Source organism: Melanerpes formicivorus, unplaced genomic scaffold (assembly GCF_026170545.1).
Source record: "Melanerpes formicivorus ecotype bairdi unplaced genomic scaffold, bMelFor1.0.p_v2 SCAF_30, whole genome shotgun sequence".
Classification (NCBI taxonomy): Eukaryota; Metazoa; Chordata; class Aves; order Piciformes; family Picidae; genus Melanerpes; species Melanerpes formicivorus.
In genome coordinates this window covers 5,677,853-5,693,280 of record NW_027142382.1, presented here as the reverse complement: position 1 = coordinate 5,693,280, position 15,428 = coordinate 5,677,853, and the positions used below count along the sequence as shown (strand labels likewise).

General features: G+C 43.7%; 1 protein-coding gene across 4 annotated transcripts in view; it reads left to right on the top strand.

Annotated features, from left to right (window-relative positions):
• The first annotated feature begins 1,018 nt into the window (after positions 1 to 1,018).
• The window catches only part of NDP (norrin cystine knot growth factor NDP), a 33,130-nt gene continuing 18,720 nt past the window's right edge, over positions 1,019 to 15,428 (top strand). For 2 of the 4 annotated variants that reach the window (XR_010989418.1, XM_068155124.1), the window contains exon 1: positions 11,630 to 11,947. The gene's annotated coding sequence lies outside the window, so the exon portion shown is untranslated. Of the gene's footprint in view, positions 1,047 to 11,629; positions 11,948 to 12,716; positions 13,005 to 15,428 lie in introns of those variants that run through there. The other 2 variants (XM_068155125.1, XM_068155126.1) reach the window with 2 other exon arrangements.

Below are 15,428 nucleotides of genomic sequence, written 5' to 3'. Positions count from 1 at the left end.
ACAGCCAAGTAGTAGGCTAACACTTAGGTGGTGTAAACCAACAGGAAACCACACCTGAATTTCCTGCACCGTCCTCTTCTAGTTAGCAACATGCCTACACCCATTACTGCCTTATCTGTGTCTGTCAAACTTCAGAAATTTATTTCATAACTGAAAATTTTATTTTCAGTGCTTACTAGGCAGTGGGAAAAGCTGGTCCCTTCAGCCTGGTTAACAGCTTCAACTGTGAGGTGAAAGCCTAGGCAGAGTCTTTGGCAATCACAGTTCATGATCTATAAGATGGCATCCAGGTCTGCCTTTTCCTTTTGTCTCAGTGCTGTGGACAGGCACCTTGTGCACAATGCTCAAAAGGTGGTCTGGAGCTACCCACATGCCTTCTCAGTGTGATGGTACTATGGTTCTCCCTACACAGAATCACAAACATTCAGGTTGGAAAAGACCCTCAGGATCACCAAATCTAATCCAACTGAGGATATCCATCCCAATGATACTTTACATCCTTTCCTTGTCTGTTGGGATAGATGTATTGGTAATAATTTCAGCCTTATCAGGATATGCCTGCATCCTCACTGTGCTGTTCCCCCTGCCAGGCATGAGATTCTGTGCCATGGAATTGGCAGTTGTTGGTAGCTTTGCTGCAGTCCTGGGAGCCTGAGCCACTTCCTGAGCTCAGATCTGTAGATGTTCTTCCATTCAGACAACAGGATTATGTATGGAGTCAAGGAAGCTTTATACAGTCAAAAGGTGAATTTCCTTCAGAGGTTTCTTTTCCTGAGAAACACCTTCAGTTTACCTCACCAGGCAGTGAGTCAAGGAAATGAGGATGCTAAATACACTCTATTTAAACACCAGCTCCTGCCCAAGAGCACTGCCTGGTGCGTTGGATACAGTGTGTGGTATCAGCCATCTTCTGAAAGCCATTCCCCCATGTAAGGAGAGGAAAACAGACTCTATTCATGTGCTGACTTCATTTTCCTCCTATGAATGGACATGGAGTCCCTCCAGGCCTGAGTTCCTCCCTGGATGGCTGATTCCTAGAGCAGAAGGTAAAAGTCTCCAGCCATCCCCTGGAGTGGGAAAGGGGAGGGTGAGGTGCTTTTGTGCACTGTTGCACAGTTTGCAGATAACATCTTTACTCTTTGGAGTCCTTTAGACTTTTCTGCTATTATTTTGACTTCAGTGCACTCACACCAGGGCTGGGATCAAGGATGGGACATTTTGAAAATCCCTGACACTGTTAAGAGCTTCGTCTTTCATTTATACATGCCTTTATCTCCTTCTGTGAGGAACAGCTCTTCTGAGCCCTTTCTTTTCTTCCCTTATGTTGCCTGTAGCTTTTCTTTCAGTGCTTGCAACCCTGTCAGACACCTTATCAGCTTGTGCAGCTCTGTCCAGCTGAAAAACTGATTATAGCCATTTGCCTATGGGCTGGTTGTCCTCTTATCTGTGCTGCAGTATTTGTCTCAGCTCTTGTGAATAAACCCCATCCCTCTAATGGTGCTGTCACAATCCTTCTCACTCATGCTGTGCACCACAGTTTCATGATGATTCTTTCTCAGGCAAAGTAAACTGTTGTGATTCTTGCATCTTTTCCCAAATCCCAGGCATATCCACAGCTTGTCAAGGCATGTGCATCAGATGTGGTTTTCCAGTGTCTCCCAGCACAGTAGTTCTTGGCTTAATCTTCCATTTCAGGGCTCTTTTCGGAGTCTCTGCCCTTCCTTACACGAGTCCAAATCTGTTCTGGTTGACTTCCTTCACTTGGCAGATCCTAGATCCTTTCTCCAGAGTTAATTCTACTTCCTGCAGTAGACTGTAGGCTCTGCCCCAGGCAGCAATTGCAAGGGAGGCTTTTGCCAGAGTCTGCTCCTGAAGCTCTATCTTTGTCTCCCGCAATGTGAGAGTGGTTTTGTACCCTCTATTAGAAAACCTCTTATTTATCTTCTTAGCTTTTAGATGAAGTACATTTCTGGATTGGTTTCTTTGCCCAGCAAATCTGAAGATAATTTAGAAACACCAAATAGTGTCTCTTTCTAATGCCTCTCCTGCTTTTTGCTGACAATCTCTCATACTTACTGTGCTCATTACACCACAGCGTATGCTCTCTTCTGGTGTCCTTTTCAGATGTGGTGTATTTCAGGTCTGTCAGGTCTTTTGCTACCTTTAGTCTTACACAAAGGATGTTTTCTCAGTTTGACTTGCTCCTGAGAATGTATCCTTCAGTCTTTGTTGCCCCAAAAATTCCTCTGGTGTTGAGGAGGATTGTGAACGCCTTGGCTTTCTGTAGCCTGTCACCCTTCTGTGTCTTGATCATCCCCCTGAAGTCAGCAGGGCCCCAGGAACCTGACCAGCCATGGAGAGTGGCTGGCTTTTTTTATGGGCTCCTTAGCTGTGCACAGCTTCAGACCTGCAGAACATCTCTCTTTATAGACAGAAATCCAAATCACTCTTTTGTAAAGGCAGTACTGAGGAAGTGGGTCAAAGGTGCTTAAATTTATAACTGTGCAAGTATTTACTCTCTTTCTGTACCTAAAGTCCACCTGTGTTTTACACTTGCAGCTTGAGACATATTCCATATCAGAAAGATGTGCTTGCTTTTATTATTAATAAAAAAGTGCAACAAAACCAACCAACCAAAAAAAGCAAAAGCAAACCAAACCCCAAAACCCTACCATAATAATTGTATAAGTTGCCAAAACTTCACTCACATCAAAATTGCTAACCATATGCATTCAATTCCCTATTCTAGACTTATAACAGGGTGAAATAATAGTTCCTATGCTTATTTAGATGGAATAAACTGCAGTAATATGAGCAATCTGTGAGCTTCTTCTCTACTGTGGAGGCCAGAAAGTGTCCAGCATCTAGCTGTCAAAGACTTGACAGTGGTGGCAGCAGATTTCCACCTAGGGCACCAAAAGTCAAAAAGAATTTCCAGCTCTCACTGGATGAGGCTGTCCCTGGGCTGTCTCCTTCTCCACTGAATTGCAACAAGTTGCCTTCTGCAATGTTGGTTTCTCCAGTACAGGCATATGCTTCACTGAAGCTGGGGTCTGCATGCAGATGGGTACAGACATGTCCTTGTGTCTCTGCTCCCACCAGCTGCTGGAGCTTCAGGAGCTCATCTGAGTCCAAAGGGAAGCTGAGATTTCAGTGAATTGGTTGAAACCATCATATATCTGAGGTGCTACCTGCATAAAATGCACAAGTTTTGCAGATGAGGGCGCAGTCTGAGCATCCAACCATTCCACTGTAATGACTTTTGTCCTAGTAATAGCTTAAATGGTTTCCTAAACATTAACTCGAACTTGCTTAAGGGAAGGGCCTTTCTTATTTCACATGAAGTACAGCATGCACATTGGAGGGTAACTAGAGTTAATGACAATTATGAATCACCAATTTCCTGCTCTAAATGGCATTTCTTCTCAGCAGCTTCACCTACAACAAGTTCTCCTGCAGTTTTAACCCAAATTGTTTAGCTGAGCCTGATTCTCTTTTAATGTCTCCTTTAGAAACATGAAGCTTTGCCCAGGGAGTGGCCTCACGAAGCTGGGTGGTAGACAAGATAATGGTCTTTAATTTTCCATAACAAGTAACTCAGAAAAATGTCTCTTCCACTTTGCTTATTGCATTTTTACTGCAAGAAAATCACATCACGTGGGTACTGGCAGGAGACTGCAATAAAATAAGGTTGCCATTATTAATATCTGGCTGTATCTTATCAGGTCATTTTTGCTGCTGTAAATGAATTTAGGGGAAGGGTTTTGTCATTATGGAAGCGTTGTCCAAATTGCATTCCAAACCTGGTATACTACTGAGGAAGGTAATGATGCCCTTCCCAGTTAAGTGGAGATACTTCTGCCACTTTAGTTAGTATTTTCTGTCTCTCCTGCCATGTGTCCCAGAAATGAAGCTACAGTTTGACCCTCAGTGATATGCAAGCTACAAGAAACCCCTCAGAACCCGGCCCTTGCTAAGGAAAGCTACTGTAAACTACATTTAGATTCATCAACCCTCAGTTTGTACTCAGGCAGAACTACCAGTTGTGCCACTGCACACTGTTTAGGGCTTTCTGGCAAACTCTGATCTCTTGAGGAACACAGGAAACAGCAGAAATATTCTGGCTTGTCGTTTGGGAAGTCAGGGTAGAGAGAACAAGTTTGATGCCCAAGACACATGACACATCACCCGCAAGGGGAGATGGAGATGAAGCTACCAAAGAAGCATGGGAGAAACAGAATCACAGAATTGTAAGGTTAGAAGGGACCCCAAGGAACATCTTGTTCCAACCCCCCTGCCATGGGTTGAGGTTGCACAGAGCCACATCCATCCTAGCCTCAAAAACACCCAGGGATGGGTCTTCCACCACCTCCTTGGGCAATCTGTTCCAGTGTCTCACCACCCTAATGGTGAAGAACTTCTTCCTAACATCCAATCTGAATTTCCCCTCCTCTAGCTTGGATCCATTCCCCCTAATTCTATCACTACCTGACACCCTAAAGAGTCCCTCCCCAGCTTTCTTGTAGGCCCCCTTCAGATACTGGAAGGCCACAATAAGGTCTCCTCGGAGCCTTCTCCAAACTGAACAATCCCAACTCTCTCAGTCTGTCCTCATATGAGAAGTGCTCAGCCCTCTGATCATTCTCACAGTTTCCAGTGTGGAATTAAGGATCTGAGATCCTAAACTCCACATTGCATGATTGTAACTCCTGTCTACAGGAGACTGGGGTTCATGTAGCCTGCTTTTAAACGCGGTTTGGGGATCCTCTAGGACACACCATAACTACATTTTGATACTTGGATAAGCATTTGACATACTACAAGCCTTCACAGAGAGACTTTTCCTACCTCTATTGGAGGGAAGAAAACCACTGCAAATTACACTCTGAAGATCAAGGGCTGTTATCCCACACTGACACAAAACTTCCCCTGCAGCCTTGGCAAAAGAGCAAAATATTTAGCATTGACCTGTGTACAACTATAGATATCTGGTATGTTATCTATTCACCACATAGGCTTATAAGATAATTTGAAACAAACTTAAAGGTGGAATTCATCTGTTCTAGCCAAGGCATCCAACAGCTGGATGGCTAAATCTGATCCAGTCACTCTCGGCTCCTTTTGTTTATTAATAGAGATAAATAGACACTGTCAAAAGGCAACTCCACCTCATCCTATCATCAATAAGTGCACAGCCCTGCAGGCAGTACCCCTTTGTGCTTTCCACTGACAATAAGAGGATCCGAGATGTGACTGATTTCAGGTGGGGTTCATAAATCCCACTAGGGTCTGGAGAACTCTTGATGGATGTTTCTGAGATGCAGAGAAACATGGTAGCTTTCTTCTTTCTTCATTAGATATAAAGTGGTGGTAAAGGACATTGAGAAGTGGAGCCAGCCACTTGAAAGATGATGGGAATGGGGATCACAGTGGCCACAGTCTCTTCTAAGAGAAAGAGAGCCTACCTTTCAGCAGCCTGAAGGTAGAAAAAAGATGTCTTTATTCTTGAGGTGGTTTAGGCTGGGTGGTGGCCCAGATGCCACTGTACAGACCACACCTGGGAGGTCCCAAAAGGGTCCAGCCCACTGGGTGGTCACAGCAAACCAGGTTACTTCACCCACAATCCTCTGCTCCTCTATAAAACATCAGCGTGGGGTCTTCACTTCCTCTTTCATCCCCTGCTGCTGCCTAGGTAAAATGGCGTGAGCTGCCTCCCTTGGGCCTGCCCAGGCCCAAGGCTGGGTTGGGGGGGGGAGAAAGAGCCCTGTGGAGGTTTGGATGTACCCCCAGGTGGGGATGGGATGTTCTTGAGTATGTGTTGGGGTTTCTTTGGTCACTGTGTTTCTGGCTTTCTGTACACACTCATGGTTTTCTATTTAAACTTTCCATCACTTTTGCAATCCATTTGTCTGAGTCGTTATTTCTGCCCGCGGTGGGGAGGGGGGCTGCCCCAACCCATTACAATTCTCTCATTTAGAATTTTTTGTGGAATTGAGTTGCCCTTTCCTCTGTCTGCCCTGATGTTTGTTTTTCCCATTGGCTTTTCAACGCTGCCCAATTTCAACCAATTGGAACAGCAAAGTAGAGGTCTCAAAGAAAACTGCATTTCTAGGCAATTTCTTGGACACATAAAGAGCTGTGGTGCCTAGCCAGAAGTCTTACATCTTATTGTTGTCCTGCAGAAGAAAACTGAAGCACACAGAAGTTGGCAGTCTGAAGAAGCATGGAGCCACAGAATGCTGGATGATGAGCATGTGCTTGCTAACCAGTGAAGAGCATGCTGCTCCTTGCTCCACAGTCTTGTAGGGGCTTTAAAAGTAGTTGAAAACTTTGTTGGATGGAGCCAAGGGAAGGGTGCAGAGGACAGAGAGCTGAAGATAACGCAGAAGCAAAACCTGAGTGGATAACCATGAGGGTCATGGGCTTAAAAATGTGCAGGAATCCAGGCTTCTTCACCCCTCCTATACAAACTGCTGATCACAACTCTGTGCTGAGCACAGGGGAGCCTGCATGTGTCCAACAGTAGGCAGCAACTTGGATCACTCATGCTAAACTTTCTCTGCTTGATTGCTGCCTGCCTCTCAGAGATTTGTGTAAAAGCCAGTGTTCACCCAAGGTGTCTCCTTGGTACACTGTTTTCCTTGTCAGGCTGTTCAGCTTGTCTTTTTTAAGCACCAATACTCCAACATCAGTTGTGCCTTGTAGGTAGCATACCACAAGCAGGTCCCACTTGACCATCTACTTCTTGCTGAAGGAGCTAGCAGGACATCAACTTCTGGTCTTACTGCAGTCTGTTTTCAAGTAAACCTAAAGTCTGAGTATAGTCCAGGGGCAACATGTCTTTCTGACTTCTGTCATAAAATGAATAAGCATATAGTTTAGGCCCAGTTTTAACTGTCTTCTACATAGCAGCCTTATTTAGATGATGGGAGCCTTGCTGTAATAAAGGTGTTCGTGTAAGGCTATGAGTAAACATTTTAGGTACTGTGTCTTAACCACACACATTGATGGATACACAATAAAATAGAAATAAAAGGCTCAGTTTTAGGTTACAGAAGAATATATGAGTTTAGGTATTTAAATATCCCTGCAAAATGAATCTGAGATAATGCACAACAGAGAGGAAGAAAAGATGAAAAATATCAAGTGCCTCAAAAGACTTCTGTGCCACCTGCTCCCACACTGCTGTATGTGAATGTAGAAATTTATTGATTATATGCCTAATAGCTATTTTGATTATTAAAACAATAGAAAGTACTTCCTCTAAGAATTTTAGGTATCTCTTGCCTGCACAAAGTGTATATTCATTATAGAACTATTATATTGTTTATTATTGTAGATTATCATCACAATGCTGTGAGTTCCTCCTAATCTGCAGCTACAAAAAGAATACCAATAGTTAAGCCCTAAATGTAAATCACCCTTTATCATTTCAATAGCAGAACAAAGCATGGGCCTTCCCTGAATCATATTTCTATACATCTCATTCCCTCTAACTGTTTGCATTACTAGTGTGTGGGTTTATGTACGTTCATTAACACATACACTTAAAAATTGTCCTTGCACAGGTACTCCATTCATGGTATTTGCAGGTACAAACAACACAGATGATAAGCAGTGCCTGTTCCAACAGTACATTTGATGGTATGGAGGCCTGTTATCTACTGTCTCAGAACGTTGGAGTTGCTTGAGGAATCACAGAATCACTATGGTTGGAAAAGGCCTTTAAGATTATCAAGTCTGACCATTATCTAACTCTACCAGAGCCACTACTATACCATATCCTGGAGCACCATATCTAGACATCTTTCAAATATATCCAAGGGTGGTGATTCAACCACTTTCTTTGGCAGCCTGTTACGGTATCACAGTATCACAGTATCGCTAAGGTTGGAAGAGACCTCGAGGATCATCAAGTCCAATCTGTCACCACAGACCTCATGACTAGACCATGGCACCAAGTGCCACATCCAATCTCCTCTTGAACACCTCCAGGGATGGTGACTCCACCACCTCCCTGGGCAGCACATTCCAATGGCCAATGACTCTCTCAGTGAAGAACTTTCTCCTCACCTCCAGCCTAAACTTCCCCTGGTGCAGCTTGAGACTGTGTCCCCTTGTTCTGGTGCTGGTTGCCTGGGAGAAGAGACCAACCCCTTCCTGGCTACAGCCACCTTTCAGGTAGTTGTAGAGGGCAATGAGGTCACCCCTGAGCCTCCTCTTCTCCAGGCTAAACAATCCCAGCTCCCTCAGCCTCTCCTCATAGGGCTGTGCTCAAGGCCTCTCCCCAGCCTTGTTGCCCTTCTCTGGACACATTCAAGTGTCTCAATGTCCTTCTTAAACTGAGGGGCCCAGAACTGGACACAGTACTCGAGGTGCAGCCTAACCAAAGCAGAGTACAGGGGCACAGTTCCAGTCTTTGATAACCTTTCCATATAGACATTTTCCTTAACGTCTAACCTAAACCTCCTCTGGTATAACTTGATGCCATCTCCCCTTGTCCTATCAGCTGGGACTCATGAGAAGAGACCAATACCCACCTCTCTCCAACCCCCTCTGAAGTAGTCTTAAAGAGCAAGAAGGTCTTCCCTTAGCCTCCTTTTCTTCATACTGAACAGCCCCAGCTTCCTCAACTGCTCCTGATAAGACTTCTTTTCAAGACCCTTCACCAGCCTTGTTGCCCTTCTCTGGACATGCTCCACGACCTTGGTGTCTCTGTTATTCTGAGGCTCTCAAACCTGAACACAGGACTCAAGGCAGACTGCAAAACGGCAGCACTGGAAAATGAAAAATTGACTTTGCTGCAGAAGTCTGAAATGTATTTCACAACGTGATGATGGAGAGGTGAAATCCTGCTCTTCTGACAAAGCAACACATTGCTAGATGACACAAACAGGGCAAACAATCTAAGCCCACTGAATTGTGGGTAATGGTAGTACAATGTGTTTCCAAAGGCAAGCATAAGTCTAGTAGCTCGTACAGTGGTGGAATGAGGAAATCCACAAATTAAGGTTGCAGGTCTCCTGTGCCTGTCATGAGAATGCAACCAAGGAGTTTGGTGGATCTCCATCTCCTCAAAATTACAAGGACAAATTTGTCTCACCTAGTTTTATATATTTAGAAAAAACCTAAATATTTAGTCCAATTGTGTCAGCAGAGCATCTTTGGTGGTTCACAGAGAGAAACACTGCCATCCACGCCGACCTGGAACTAGCCTGAACTGAAAGTAATTTGGGAAGGAAACTCCCCATTTGCTACTGGGAGATCCTAAGCTTAGTTTTCAGGCAATTACTGTTAAGTGAGCTAAATTCCTCCTGAAGGGAACACAGATCAGGAGTGATGGGAGTAGGATACTTTAGGTCTTGTGGAAATCTTATCCAATATCTAGGGTCATCTCAAATATCTAATCGTCTTTGAAAATTGAGCTCCGAGCTCCTGTGCTTTCCGCTTTTATTTGTTTCTTTAAAATAACTGGTTTTATAGGTAGGATTAAGTCACAGTGGTTGAGAAAGGCCAAAGATTTATGAACAGCTATGAAAAAGTTATGGGCCATAGTGTTCTTGAGGTAGGGGAAGGATACATTTGATCTTTCTACTTTTTTCCTTGTGATTGTGTGTAAGTTCATTCAGAAGGCCTGAAACAAGAGCATCAGTTTATAAGTCACCAGCCTAAGAAATCAGTTGCCTGCTGATTAACTTCCACTTACTGCCAAACATGGTCTTGAGGCTGAAGATAAAAAAATTGAAAGCCACTTTAAAATTTCTTTTTTTTTAACTTTAATTTTATTTTTAGTAGGTTTTCCTGTATTAGGAATTCGCAGCTGCAGTAGAACACGGCTGAGCACTACTCAAAAGTATCCTTTTGAGCATTATTGATTACTGTTGAGTATTTAAAGTATATTTAGGATCCAACAAACAATTAATATAGCTATTGTCACCTGTAGATTACACACAGATAGGAAAACTAAGCTGCACCAGTTAAAAACTTAAGCATCATTTTCAGTAAGGTCCCTGAGTAGTATATCTACTGTCTTCTGGAAGACATAATCCAGGAGCTGCTTAGTCAAGCCCATGTCTTGCACACGGCAGGTTCTTAGTGCAAACCTCCAGAGTGTCTGAGTCACCTTCTTGCCCATGGAAACAGAGGCACAATCTGGCTGCATAATGACCAAATGGCCAATAACCTTAATTTTAAAAGAGGGTGTTGGTGTCTGTTTAAAGTAAGGCTAGTGCCAGAGCATCAGTTACATTTCAGCTTGCAGTTACAGAGAGGGAAAGATGCTGGTGAGCTCTGTCATCATCCACCTGGGTGACTGCGGTGGCATCAGTGAGGAAGGCAGAGAGCTGGGACCTGTATGGTCAGTGAGAGAAACTCAGGGTTGGCTTAAGAGGCAAAGCAATGTAAACACTAAATATGAGGGGGAAAAAATGCAAAAATCATCTTGATAATATTGATCCTGAGTGGATCATTCATTTATGCCACTAGCCAAACCTGACTGTGTACAAAGCAAGCCAAAGAATGTCTCCTTTATTGTTTCCATGATGCTTACTCATCTATGAGCTATTCCTCTTTTAGATTATTCTGTTTTTAAGGCGTAATTTCCACCTGTCCTTTGATCTTATACCACATAAGACACTTAGGTAATAACATCATCCATCAAATACCAACTTTCCTTTAGAGTTCAAACAGAATTGACACAGGACCCTGTCCATCTGCTGGCCAGTGGCTCTGAACAGACCCAGCTTGTGAATGAGCAGCTATGTTGCCTAATTTTTAATTAACCAGGTCTGTGCTTCCCATAATGCCGCAGGACAACCAGGGCACGCTTCAAAGGCAAGTGAAATACTCTCCTCTGTGGAAGTGGAGAAGAGAATTTGTGCATCCCATGTTGCCATGTGCTCATTTTAAGAGAGGTTTTCCAGTGGATGGAGATTGCCTTCAGCCTCTCAGGGCATTAAGTTTTTTTTTACATTAATCAGCAATAGCTATATAAAATGTTTGAAGTATAACCTTCAGAAGAAGGTAAAGCAGAAAGACAGGGTTTGCCTCTGTGAACAAACTTCCGGATTTATTTGAGAGAAGCTTCAGAATTTCAGGGCAGGTGACAGAAAGCATCCAAACTACAGATTTGGAGGCAAGTATTTATGCAGAAAATGGTTATCTGCTTACCCAACTGGAGAGACAGAATTTGTCAGATGACTGTGGTCACCAATTGTAGTGAAGCCGCACAGTTTGGATTAAGGGTACCTGAGATCAATCACAGGTTAAAAAATACTAAGAAAAACTTGTCAGAGGGGAAAAAAAAAAGTAGATTAATGACTAATTGTGGGGGAAAGGTAGTTTCCCTATAGATATGTCTGAATTGCAAACAGGTATCAACTTTTTAAAATCACAGCTTTCAGCTTCTTTGCTTAGCTCTGTTACCTTGCCTCTCAGTGGTTTGCTCGATCTTGCACACAGTGCATTTGTTTAGGAAGGAATTTGATTCAGGATTTGTATTCCCCTGGTTTGCATATGCCACAGCGTGTGTGTCTCCCGATCCGAAACAATAACAACAACAGAAAAAGAGCCCACATTTCCTTCTATTTCCTGGCTTGCCAATAATAAGAAGTCCCTGCAGAGTGGAGCTTGGCTGGTGGTGTTTTGTGATTTCTCAGATAACAAGAGCTTCACATTTCTGTGGAATTCCCATTTGCCAGTGAGCTGCTGCTGCCGCTGCCCTGATTGATATATGACTGCAATGGCACTTTTCCATTTGACATTCCCTCTCTCTCTCTCCCTCTCCCTCTCTCTCCCAAACAACAGCTCTAACTTTTGTGTGTTGCAAATATAAAAGGCAAGCCATGTGACGGAGGGACAGAAGAACAAAAGCATTTGGAAGTAACAGGACCTCTTTTTAGCTCTCTGAAGAGTTCGAGGGGAGGAAGGAGCAGTGCATTTCCTGAAGGTAAGCGAAAAAAATAATAAGAGATTCCTCCAGATTTTGAGTATTACAGGGACTTAAACCGAGTGCTTGATTTCTTTGACAGACACATCTTCTCCTTGTACCAATTTTTAAATGTAAAGGTGCTGATGTGAGATCGACACAGCTGTAGTACCTGTGTCTCCTTCGCTACTTGTATCTTGATCTCCTGTCTGAAGAATGCCTGTGTGCAGTCAAATATGCAGTCCAGTGTGCTTCTGAGTAACTTGATTAAACCTCTGTGTCTTGTGAGTGTGGCAGGCTCATGTCTGCAGCTCTGTGCTGGTCCTAGCTGTACGGCATTGGAGTGAATGGACACACTGGACTCTGCCCTGAATTCATTGAGACGGTCCTGGTATCGCCAGCACCCTCTTTGTCTCATTACAATAGGGCTCTATGAGCACAGGCAAGCCTCCTAGTTTAAAGCTGAGCTGTTTACTTCTATCAGTACTTATGCATGCTGTTCTCTTGCCAGTCATCTGCCGGAGTGACAGAATAATTTGAAACAACAGGCAGTATTTATTTCCAGCTTTGTGTGTCATGCTTTGCAGGAGCCCTCTTAATTTGCACATTATTATTTATCCAAACTTCTGGGAAGCTTTACTATGGACTGCACAGCACCGGTTATGGATTAGGACAGATTTCATATTCTCTCTTGATTGGCTGAAACCCATGAGGAAAGCCACAGTGTTTGCCTTTGTGTAGCGCTGAGGGATATATTTAGTAGGTAGCCGACCCTGTCAGAGCGACGTGTAATGCAGCGTGGCTGTGCAGTTGGTAGCTGACACGGGAGGATGCTGCAGGACCCCAGATCGCCTGCTGAAGGGGAGAGGGGGGCTCTCCTCATTTGCTAGCAGATCATTTTCCTGTGTATCAGCATCAGAGGCTGTGCTCTCTGTGTCTTGGGGACAAAAGAAGAGTTTCACTGTTAGGAGCTCAGTGATAAAGTGTCAGTGTAATGTAACTGCGAGGGGCAGGGACAGACACTGCTCCAGGAGAGCTTGGCTGAGAAAGAAAGCCCCAACTCCATCCTAGGATTCAGGTGAGTGAATTCATCCTATAAAAGTTAAAAAATATGGGTCCAGTAGCAAAAAAACAGAGTAACAAAGACAAAGTATATGAAGAGCACCATCAATAGTCTGTTACCTGACTGCTGCAGTGTTAGTAAAGCAGGCTCACACAGGGTGTGTGTTGAGTGGGGGTTCATTTTCTTGTGGCAAATCTAAATTTGCAAATCAGTGTGCATGGACAGACTCCTGTGTGGCTGTCTGCTACCCCTCCAGGTCATTTAAATTTCTCCCATAGCCTCCCCATAACACAGCTTATTTGTTTCTGCTTGTTTCTGCCTTGAGCAGATGGCATGGCAAGTAGTTTGTTAAGGTTTCTGCAGCTCTTTAAAGATGGGTGCGGGGGGGGGGGGGGGGGGGGGGCGCAAAAAGAAGTTTCCTATATGCTAAAAGTTACTAACAGTTCCCAAAGCTTTGTAACTGTGCTGGTGAAAAGTCTGCATATTGGAAAAGGACAGGCAAATTACTATTTTGTATTTAAAACCCGCAGTGAGGACAAATTCACTTCAAACCAGTTCCTCATTGCAGAGTTATTTTGTAATAGAAGCAACCCAGCTGCCTGGTAGAGTCAATAAATGTGGAACTAATAACAAAAGTGCTGTTATTTGTCCCTCATCAAGGAACATCTACATTTTAGGACTTTCTTTCTTTCTTTCTTTCTTTCTTTCTTTCTTTTGTTAAAATTTCAATCCTTTGGAATTAGTAATGATGCTCACTTTTACTCAGGCTGTGGGACCTTACTCATATCTGTGGGCAGTTTATACACATGAATAATTCCCTCTACCTAAATGGAGCTGTTTGGTGAGTAGTTACATAGCAGTCTGAGTCAGGGGTTCCCAGTGTGATTTATATATGCACTGACATCCTCTTGATGCAATAATGAATTCTTATTTGCAATGCTGGTATTATAAGAAGATGCTTGAATATTTTCCATTAAAAGCAAATATGGAAGGAATAGGTGTTCCAAGCTTATAAAATAAAATGCAACTTGATTCAGTGAGTTGCAATTTGATTTAGAGACTGCTTCTGATTACTCTAGTTACAAGCTCAGATCTCTACCTGAAGGTGTCCCATGCAGGTTTCCTGGGTTTGTGCAGCACCTGGTTTTGATCAGATGCTTGTACACTGGTTATTTCCCCTTGCAGAGCAGGATACTTGTTATAGACAGTCTTGTGTACAGTTTGCAGTAGCAATATTCCAGGTAGCTACCTACACATGGTTGATCTCCACAAAAGTCATCTGTCCCGTCTGTACAAATCCTCACTTGCCATCAAGGCTTATGATAGGATCTGTATGTTGTTCTTTGCTTGATTTGCCAACATTGCAATCTCTTGTTTCCAAGTGAGCCACAGTGAAGGCTCACATTGATGTCTGCAGCAACCCATTTGGCAGGGAGTCTCCCTGGAGTCGGCTTCATTCCCCATTTCCTCTGGGCCTACTGCTTCCCCTTCCTGGCCTCTCTGTTGTCAGATGCACTAGGAAGTGCTCAAGGTTGTTCTTGGACCTTGAAGGGGTTTGACTACCCCTTGGTGCAAAGATTGCATGAAGCCACTGAGACATTTATTTTTGCAACAAGTCTAGTGGATTATTTGTTTAACTGAAAGAAGTAGAAGAAAATACTCCTTTCCTCCTCCCTCCCCCCCCCCCCCCCCAAAATGCTACCACTGTAATTCCAAGTTGTGCTACAAATACTACAAATTCCTCTGCCTCTAATGCCCTGCAGAGTATGAGGAGAGACTTGTCTCTATGAGTTTATAGAAAAGTTTTGCTACATGAGACTGTACCACAGTCCCATGTTATTTGAGCAATCCACCTCTTGAGCGTGGCTGGAAGCAGCCACATCAAAGACAGACATAGAGACCCCATGGCAGGCAGCTATAGGGTAACTTGCTGTGGCAAAGGATTTTTCCCTAACCCCATCGACTGAACTCTCAGAGTCCTAAGAGTTTATAATCCTTCCAGAAACCTTTTAAAAATAAAACCCTTGCAACTGTAACCCTCACATACATAACAGGTCCTTTTGCTGAGCCCAGCTAAACTTTTGCCCTCTATGATATCTTGTTCCACTGGATCATTGTCGGTTGTGTAAACACGTGTTTCTTTTCATCAGTGTTAAATGTGCAGGCGCTCAGCTCCCCTGCCCTTCTCCATGTCCTGGTATCTCAGGATAGGGTGAGTAGCCATGCCCAGGTCACATTTATTTTTACTGTTTTGCTCCCTGCTCAACACTCCTTTCAATGAAATTCAGTACAAAGGCAGGAGAGAGGCTTAGCTGGGTCAGGTTAGCTTGGGTACTCAAGTCTCCCTGGCCAAGAGCACCCCACTTTGTCCTCGCTTCTGTGCATATATATGAAGTGATGCTGCAGTCTCTGCTGACTATGATCAGCTGTTATTTCCTT